Source organism: Eubalaena glacialis, chromosome 4 (assembly GCF_028564815.1).
Source record: "Eubalaena glacialis isolate mEubGla1 chromosome 4, mEubGla1.1.hap2.+ XY, whole genome shotgun sequence".
NCBI lineage: Eukaryota > Metazoa > Chordata > Mammalia > Artiodactyla > Balaenidae > Eubalaena > Eubalaena glacialis.
The window spans coordinates 113969385-113977295 of NC_083719.1; the positions used below are offsets into that span (position 1 = coordinate 113969385).

The window sequence follows — 7911 nt, forward strand, 5'->3', positions numbered from 1 at the left end:
TGTGCTGGAGAGATGTTAAAAGATATGTGAGGGTCAGATTGAACCTTTTTCCCTGACATCATTGGAAGATTTAAAAGAGACTTGAAAGGGCAGTCATCTCACTGTGTGAATCAACATTATTTAATGCTGTGTGTATGAACCATGGAAATCATGCCACACAGCATCAGGTGTGCCTCTCACACTGAGGAAGACCCCTCTTACTGCACAGATGGGGGCTGTACCCAGAAAGATGAATGGATTTGGCCAAAGCCGTATCTCTAGTTAATGGTGGGGGATAGTATAGTGTTGTGATTAAGACCAGGAAGCCTGAGAACAGACTGCCTGGGTTCAGATCTTGCTTCTATCGTTTGTTAGACACATGGCCTTGGGTGGATGTCTTGACCTCTCCAAGCTTCCATCTCCTGACCGTAAAACACCAATGAGTGTGGAAAATGGGGATAGGGTTGTTATATAAGGCCTATCTCAGAGAATTCTTGTAAAGATTAAAAGAAATGTTTATGCAGCGTGTAATGCAGATTAAGTAGCCTCAGTTTGAAATTTGACAGGGCAATGTAGTCTAGCTTAGGACTCAACAAACTGTAACCTACTTGGCCAGATTCAGTGTAAGCCCTGGAAGCTAAGAATGGTTTTTAATCCTTTCGAAGTGTTATTAAAAAATAATTAACAGATAAAAATAAAGAAGAATGTGTTACAGAGACCATATATAGCCTGTGATGTCTAAAATATTGACTATCTGACCCTTTACCAAAAAGGGTAGTTCACATACCGCATTCCTCATTTTCAGAAGATACCATCTGTTATCTCCCACTCCTGGGAAGGGCACAGCTAGGAGCTGGTGGCTCACGTGTCTCTTCTCCCATTGTCCTTCTGTTATTCAGGTCAGCCCTCCATACAGAGGGGAAGGGAGTGGGGGCCCTGGAATCTTCGGCTGCCTGATTCTCTGAAGGGCTGGAGGCCCATCATTTGCTGCAGCTGTCTGTGGAATGAGCTTGATGGTCCCACGAGCAAAAAATCTTCTCTTCGTGTAGCCATGACCCACCATCAGTGGTATCTAAAGTAGGCCCTGGTTTACTGGGAACAGTTTTGCATATTGAAGTCAGAAGAAAAGTGGGTGAACTAACATCCTTTTCTTCCTGGGCCAAATCCTGGCCTGACCAGCTAGCCTTGGGTCACCCACCCTCCTACCTACCCCCTAAGAGCTGGTGGTGCTGGGGAAAGGTGATCAGTGGACATTGGTGCTCCTTGGGCAGGTTATCTAGCCTTTCCAAGCATCATTGTACCATCAACACTCACCCACACAGGAATCTGGGGCAGATCACCTAGGCCTACCTCACGGAGAGATAGGAGTGTTCCATTCGGAATACTTCTTCAGGAATGGGCCACGTTTCCATTTGGAAATTTGGTCTGGTCTGATCCAGTCTCTGCTCATACTCTGCTTTCCCCTCACCTACCACCCTCCAGTCCTGTTGGTTTCTTTCTATATCCAGCCTCCAGGCCGTTGCTCTTGCTGAGCTCTGCCTGGAATATTCTTTCTCAGCTCTTCCATGTATGGCCCGTTCTCATCCTTCAGATTTCAACTCAAAAGCCACCTCCTCCACGAAGCCCTCCATGACCATAGTAGTCTTTGCAATCTGCATGATTCTGTCTTAGGGTCTATTCCTCCTTGTGGGCTGTAAGTTCCATGAGAGCCAATACGATGACTGACTCTTGTTCATTTGTATTCCCAGGGTGCAGTCTATATTAAGTATTTAGGAATTACTGGTTAAAGGAATGAATGATGAATACATTTAATCTTGTAAAAGCTTATTAAATTTATATTATTTACGAAATGACCAATACATGTTCTCCGTGGACCAGTAACAAAAAAAGAGCAAATATAACATTTTAAAAACCTGAGCCAGGACAGTGATTCAGCAATGAACAAAATAAACCTTCCTGTTGTGTAGTCCCTTGAGAAATTTGAAGTACTTTTTAATCTCTTCTTCTGTTCAATTCTCATTGAACTACATGAGGAAGGCATGTCAGGTGTGGGAACTCCAGCTCTGTAAAGGATGAAACAGAGAGAGAGAGAGGTGACTATTCTTAACAATTCTTTCCCATCTCCCCACCCACTCAGTTATAAAAAAGAAAAGAATTAAAAGTACTTAAATGGTAGCTCTGCAGTTCAAAACACCATTAAACAGCAGATGTTTATCTATGCAAAGTCTACAGTTTTTGAAGTTTAGCTTCTAGGATTTCTTTCAGTATCAAAATGTACATATGCAAGTGATCTCTTACAGAGGAAATACACCAAGCTCAGAAATTAATTACTCACCTATTTTATCAAGAAGATCAGAGAGTAAGATGCTTACCAAGATTTAGCATAGATTACATATTTTACAATAAATGACAAAAGACTATACTCAACCATTTATTTTGTTATAAAGATAAAGTTTGACATTTTTGTTTTGTGATAAAAACCCATGTGTCATGGATTATTTCTCTGGGAATAAAACAAAATGGTTATTTGTTCTAGGAAGCCACAGCGCAAAATGATACACCCCAAAAAAGGCACTCAGTTTCTAAGTAAAACCCATTCTATTTTCTTCTGTAAACAACCAAGAGATAACTAGTTATGAGAATCCTCAAGCACTAATTTCTTAATCAGATAGTTATTTCTAAGTTAGTATTTCCCAATCAAGTGTGATGGGGCAAACCCCACTGGATGTGCTGTCATCCCTTTAGGGGCTTCTCCCCCAAGGAGGTGATTTCTAGCTGGGTGCCCAGCACCCTCCCCTTGCATCCATCCCTTCTAAGGAAATTCTGGGTCCCATGGACACAGAGCCCACTGCTCCCAGACTGGCCCCTATGCAGTTTCCAGAGCTCCGAGACCAGCATCCTCTCTTCCCTCCCCTCCCCTCTTCTCCTCTGCACTGTTGGTGAATAACAATCCAGGCTATCTTTGTCGATGGAATTTTCACACCCTCCTATCGACACAGCCCATCATTACCTGAAACCTGCCCCTACATTAGTTAAAGACTATGGGACCCCCTTTGCTGTGGCTAGTTTACTAGTGTCCATCTAATTAAGAAAGGATAAGAACTCCTGTTCTGGGTCCCATTGGGGAAGGCACTAGAATTTGTTGAACCCTTACTACATACAAGGCGACATGTTAAGCACTTTATGTATATTATCTGACTCAGGCCTCTTGACAATCTTTATTAGCCCCATTTTATAGATGTGGAAATTGAAGCTCAGAGAGGCTGAGAGTCACCTTAGTCACACAGCTGGCAGTGTGAACTGGATTTATCTGCTTAGCTGGACTCTCCGATTCGTCCCAATGACATGTCTACTTATATTGGTGCTATTGTACCATGACCTTTCATTTCTGTGGCTCTTCTGTATATCTAAATATATGGTTGGGAATATCTGCCTGCTTCTTATTACTTGTCATTTTCAAAAGTGCCTTAGATGGCTTCAAACATTTATAGCTCTAGATTGGTTTTAGAATCCTTTTGATAAGTTTCCTCCCCCAAAAAATCATATTAGGATTTTAATTGGGATTGTGTTCAATATAAACTGAATTTAGGAAAAAATGATGTCTTTGAAATATTGAATCTCTCCATCCAGGATGATGATATGTCTCTATATATTCAAGCCTTTTTTATTTCCCTCAATTCAATTTTATATTTCTTTTTTCATACAGGTTTTGCAGAGTTTTGTGAAGTTTATTCCTAGGTCTACCTATTTATTCAACAGTATTTATTGAGAACTTATTATATCCTGAGCATTGTTCTAGGCCTCTGGGGATAAAGCAGTGAGCAAAACAAAGTACCTCATCTTGGGAAGCCTACATTCTAGAAAGCAGAGAAAGACAATAAACAAACAAATATCTTGGTAATATGTCAGGTGGTCATAAGTGCCATGAAAATCAAAAGCAGGTGAGGAAATAGTGAGTGGTAGAAGGTGGGAGTTATGTTCTTTAAGGTGGTCAGTGATTTTGATCAGTATTAAATCTCTGATACAGTGATTTGAGTAGAGGTCCACAGAAAGTGGGTGAGTGCGTCAGGCAGATATCTTGGAGAATATTTCAGGCAGCGAGAATAGAAAGCTCAAGGGCCCTGAGGGTAGAGTGTGTCTGCCATGCAGGAGGAACAGCATGGAGGCTAGTGTTTCTATAGCAGAGTGATTAAAGAAAGAATGGAAACATTGGGGTCAGAGAGGGGCCAGAAAGCAAATCAAATAGAGCATGATAGGCAGTGAGGAGGACTTGAGATTTTACTCGAAATAAGGTGGGCGCCATCAGAGAGCTTTGAACAGAGGAATAACATGATCTGACCTATATTTTAGGTCATGAAGAATAGCTGCTGCATGGAGAATAGCTGGGACACAAGAGTGGAAGACTTGATCGCCTTTTACAGTTAGATCTGATAGGCTGCTATTGAGATGGTCTATATAAGAGCTGTTGGTGGCTTGGACCAAAGTGGTATCAATAGTGGTAGACAGATAATTCAGAATCTGGATGTATTTTTAAAGTAGAGCCAATAGATATGCTGGTGGGCTGGCTAAATGATGAGAGAGAAAGAGAAGAGTCATTAACTGACATAAGGAAGACTGCAGAAGAAACAGGTATTGGAGTGGAGGAGTTGAGATGGGGTGAATTTTGTTTTGGACCTGTTTAGTTTGAGATGCCTATTAAGCATCCAGGGGCCATGTTGAGTAGGTAGTTGGGTAAAAAGGGTAAAGAAAGAGATGAAGTGTTTTCTATTTTAACAGCTATTGAGTGCAGGGTTACATTTTCTAACTGGTTATTGCTAATATTATAGGTATAGAAGTTAGCTTTTGCTATGTAGCAAAAGACCACAACACCTTAGTGGCATGCCACAATAATCGTTAATTTCACATATATTTATGGGCTTCAGGTGGGCTTGACTGAACAGCTCTGCTGATCTTGTCTGGGCTCACTTATATATCTGCAGGTTTGCAGTAGTTGGTTAATCTAGGTTGGGCCTGGCTTCCACATACCTGAGACCGTTGGGATAATCCCATGTAAAAGTTCTTCTCATGGTAGTGGAAGACATGTAGGAATAAAGCCCAATGCTTAGTTTCATCTCAGGCCTCTGCTTGCATCACTTCTGCCTACATGCCAGTACCAAAGCAAGTCATATGGCTGATCAATCAGTAAAGCAGGGCACCTTGCCCATGGTGAGAGGAGATGTAGCAGTTACATGGCAAAGAGCATGGATATGGGGAGGAGGGAGGAACTAGGCCAAGTGATGCAATCCAACACAAGAGAAAAATGATTAATGTTTGTATCTTTATCTTATACCCACCAACTACTGAACCCTCTTATTAGTTTTAATGATTTTCAATGGATTCTCTTGGTTTTGTTCCTTAAGTAGATGTCCTCATCTGAAAATAATAATCCTCTAGTCCAGGGATCAGCAAATTTTTCTTAAATGTCCAGCTAGTGGATATTTCAGACTTCGTAGGCCATATGGTCTCTGTCCCAACTCTTCAACTCTGTTGCTGTAGCAGGGAAGTAGCTAGAGACATTACATACATTAACGCCTCTGGCTTTGTCCCAATAAAACTTTATTTAAAAATAAACAAGCAGCCAGCCCGTTTTCTGACCCCTGCTGCTATAATCAATTTCTTTAGAATACTATGTCTTGTTTCCTTTTGTTGTTGTTATTTCACAGCTAGAATTAAGGAAATGCCATTGTTGTCATAGCAAGCCTTGTGGCCATTTTCTTCACTTGACTGGGAATACTTTCAGTGTTTTCCATTTAAATATCATGTTTGCTATTGATTTCATCATAAAGAATAGTTTTGTATTTCTAGTTTACTAAGTTTTTATTAGACATGTCTCTCAATTTTACAGAGTGTCTTTTTAAGTTCCTGTCAGGACCGTGAGTTTTATCTTTTCACTTATTCATGTGATAAATTATTTTAATAGATTACCAAATGTTGAATCATCCTTACATTCCTTGAATAAAATCTATTTGGTCATGCTACATTACCATTTTAACACATTGCTGGATTCAACTTGCTATTCCTTTATTTTGAATTTTTTATTTGTAATGCACACTGGGAGGTCTTCCTAGGCTCAATCAAACATTCAACTAAATGTGGACTCAGCTAAACATTCAGACTCACAAGACTATCCTAGGTCACACTCAGTACCTGCCTCTTCTGAAGGGTAGAGGATGGGCATAATTTGCAGGAAGGCAGCATTGATTGCTTCTCTCCATGGGAGCGGTCATCCAGGAGTCGTTCCTTTAGCCCTCCCCGTGAGATGGCTCAGGTGTGAAGTAGCAAGACTCCCACTGCAAGGGAGTAGGATGGTGGTGGCTTAAAGGCCTTGTGCCCCATAGGAGCCAGTATCTCTTGGAAAAGTTCCAATGGTGGGGGGGCTTCCAAGTCCCCTGCATTCAAGGGAGCCCAAGGCTGTGATGTCCCCATGAGGAATTTATGGTTCATTGGTAGTCCTCCCAGTCCAGACACACTTTGCCAATCAGGCCCAGTTGATATTTCACCTTCATCTGGTTTTCAGGGAAACAGAACTAAAAAATTAATGGAAAGGCCCAATTCTCTTTTGGAAGGGGAAACTGTTGTGTTAATACATTACATGCATCATCTACATCCATAAGTTCATTCTTAATTTTCCCTTTTTTGCACTTTCTTTTTCAGGTTTTGGTCAGGATTATGCTATCCTCATAAAGTGCATTGGAAGCTTTCCATCTTTTTCTATACTTTGTAAGAGTTTAATCAGCCTGAGAATTTTCAGTGTTCCGTCACGCTCCATGGAAAGCAGGGGATTTATCTTGTTCATTTCCACAAACCCAGTGACAACAGTGCCTGGGACACAGCAATTAGATTATTTGCTGTCCTTTCTGTTCTACCTAGAGAGGGGTCTGTGGCATTGTTCTGGGTTCCTGTCGTAACTTAAAGGGAAACTTTCACAATGTCTGGAGCCCTTGAGGTCCTGCAAATGAAGGAGGGTATGTCCTCAAATTCCTAGCAGCAGGAACCCACTGAGGTGGCACCAACCTTGACTTCCAAATGGAACGGTACATTTACACAAGAAAAAGTAATGGTATCTACATCATAAATCTGAAGAGAACCGGGAGAAGCTTCTGCTGGCAGCTCATGCCATTGTTGCCTTTGAAAATCCTGCTGGTGTCGTGTCATATCCTCCAGGACTACTGGCCAGTGGGCTGTGCTGAAGTCTGCTGCAGCCAGTGGGGCCACTCCTATTGCTGGACACTTCACTCCTGGAAACTTCACTAACCAGATCCAGGCAGCCTTCTGGGAACTGCAACTTCCGGTGGTTACTGATCCCAGGGCCTGCCCCGCACGTCTCTGGGTAAAGCACACTCTCCTCTGCGCCGTGTGGACGTTGCCGTCTCACACATGGGCAAGGGCACTCACTCAGTGCATCTGATGCGCCGGATGCCGGCCGGGGAAGTTCTGCGCCTGCGCGGCGCCATCTCCCGTGAACACCCGCGGAAAGTCACACCTGCTCTACTTCTACAGAGACCCTGAAAAGATGGTAAAGGGAGAGCTGGCTACAGCTGAAAAGGTTGAGAGCACGGAGGAACTTCAGGGTGAACGGACTGCTCCAGCTCCCGAATTTACGGCCCCTCAACCGGAGGTGGCAGGCTTGGCTGCAGGCGCAGGGGCCCTCTGCCCTCTTCGGCGACTCCCCGCTGAAGACTAGTCAGCCCGCCTCCCAGGACAGCACTGCAGCCAGTGGGTAGGGACATCCGCCAAGTCGCCTTAAGCTGTTCTTCCGCAGACTCTTAAACAGAAAATGCAAATAAGGTTGACGGAAAACAACCGTTTCTTTAAAAAAAAAAAAAAGCATTGCTGAACGAATTAAGTTCTCGTAAGAACTTGTCCATAAAATCTGGTTCTGATGACTTTAGG

General features: G+C 42.6%; 1 pseudogene; it reads left to right on the top strand.

Moving 5' to 3' along the window:
• The first annotated feature begins 6946 nt into the window (after nt 1-6946).
• On the top strand, nt 6947-7702 carry LOC133090566 (small ribosomal subunit protein uS2B-like; annotated as a pseudogene).
• Nucleotides 7703-7911: the final 209 nt, after the last annotated feature.